Raw genomic sequence first — 2381 nt, forward strand, 5'->3', positions numbered from 1 at the left:
AAAGACAATGCATGGAATGGGAAAAAATATTTGCAAGCTATGCATCTGTCAAAAGCCTAACATCCAGGAGTTACAAGGAACTTAAATGAACTGAAAGGGGAAAATAAATAATAAAAAGTGGGTAAATATACATGAACAGACATTGCTCCAAAGATGACATAAAAGCAGCCAACAGACACTTGAAAAAAATGCTCTGCCTCACTAATCATCAGAGAAATGCAAATCAACACTATAATGGGATAAAACCTAACTGGGGTAAGGATTACTATCATTAACAAGTCAATAAAAAACAGGTGCTGATGTGGCTGTGAAGAAGAGGGATGCTACTACACTGTTGGTGGGAATGTAAACTAGTTCAACCTCTTTGGAAAACAATGTGGCAATTTCTCAAGGAATTAAATATTGAGTTTCCATACAACCCAGCAATCCTTCTCCTGGGAATATACCTAGAGGAACATAAATCACTCTACAAAAAAGACACTTGCATATTTATTGCCACACTGTTTACAAATAAAACATGGAACCAACCCAGATGCCCTTTGAAAGTAGACTACATATGGCAACCCCCTTGGGTTCTCTCCTATTGTGGGAACTTTTCTGTCTTAATAAATCTTGCTTTAAATAAAAAAGAAAGTGGACCAGATAAGGAAAATGTGGTAAATATACATGATCAGATATTATATAGTCATAAAGAGAAGCAAAATCATGGACTTGGCAGCAAATTGGATGGAGTTGGAGACCATAATGCTAAGTGAGCTATCAAGAAACAAAGAATGAATGAATGGCCCTAGTGATATTAACATAAGGGTGGGATCCACAGGGCACAGGGCACAGCTAGAGAAGGGAGGGAAGAAGGAGGGAGTGGGGCACATGGCAATGCAGTGGTTACCTGGTCCACTACCAGGTGAAGAAAAGGCAGACTAGAAGACCAAACCTCATCTGTATGATGCATATTTATGTTGCAAACTGCCACTTGTATCCCACAATTCATAATATAAAATAATATAAAATAGAAATAAAAATGTATCTATCAGAAAATAAATTAATAATTCAACTTGGTTACTATGTTCTTGCCATAGTATGATATGAAATATTATTTCATTAAGTAGTATAATATTGCTATTAAAGAACAAAAACTATACTTCTCATGTGACAATAATGGCTAAAAAACTTCCAAGAAAATAAAAATATGCTAGGTTATGGTTATGGAATCACAATTTTGCAAGTTGGAAAGTTTATAACATCCTAATAGGCCAAAGGCATTGACAAATACAAGGATCTCAAAAAAAATTATATTTTCAGTTATAGGTATTATAAAGTGAAACCAGATAGAGTTGGAGGTTTTTTAATAGATGTGAAAGAGCAATAAATATTCAGACACAAAAAAGTCAGTTAGCTGGGCTCGGTGGCTCAGCCTGTAATCCCGCGCCTTTGGGAGGCTGAGGTGAGTGAATTGCCTGAGCCCACAGGTTCGAGACCCGCCTGGGCAGCGAGACCTCATCTCTACAATAAATCAAAAAATCAGCCGGGCGTGGTAGCGCATGCCTGTAATTCCGGCTACTTGGAAGGCTGAGGTGGAAGGATCGCCGGATCCCAGCAGGTTGAGGCTGCGGTGGCCATTGCACTCCAGTCTGGGTGACAGAGTGAGACTCCAACTCAAAAAAAAAAAAAAAAAAGAAAAAAAGTCAGTTATATTTGTAAAAAGTTGTGAATCTTGAATCAAAAGTTAAATTTTAAGCAATAATTGGAAATGGTTACCAGAGCAATAAAAAGTCATTCTTATAAATAAACATTTCTTGTTACACCAATGTAAATTAAGTGGTTAAATTAAACAAAACATTAAAATTTTGAAACTTAATAGAAAACTTGTGAAATCAAGGGGTGGGAACTGTATCACAAGTGATATGAAATAGAAACATTACTTCTGTTATAACCAATCACATCTTATTTTACTGCTTTGCAAATAATCACACACATTTTGTATATTGAAATAAACCAAAATTAATAGGGTTGCTTGGTCTAATTTTGGTGCCCCAAATAATTAAAACCTTGAATATTATTCTAATTCTAGATTCCTTAGCAAAAATTGTTTTCTCTACCACATTTGCAATGCTAATGAATCAAGATGGGTCATTATCTTTGTGGAGAATATAAGTAAGAAAATAGCTGTTTTTTCACTGTAAACACATTATTGAAAATTTGGAAGCTTTCTAATTATGTGTGTTTCCAAAAAGAAAGCAAAAGAGATCCAAAATTTTATTAAATATCGAGTTTATTTTGATTTGATGACTCAGTCCTTCTGAAGTCTGATTCCCTCCACTTCTTTGTCAGTAAACATAATATTTTCAAGAAAATTTCTGCCTCTATTTTCTCCTTTCACA

This window comes from Carlito syrichta, unplaced genomic scaffold (genome assembly GCF_000164805.1).
Source record: "Carlito syrichta isolate Samal-C Ts95f unplaced genomic scaffold, Tarsius_syrichta-2.0.1 Scaffold138847, whole genome shotgun sequence".
In the NCBI taxonomy this organism is placed as follows: domain Eukaryota; kingdom Metazoa; phylum Chordata; class Mammalia; order Primates; family Tarsiidae; genus Carlito; species Carlito syrichta.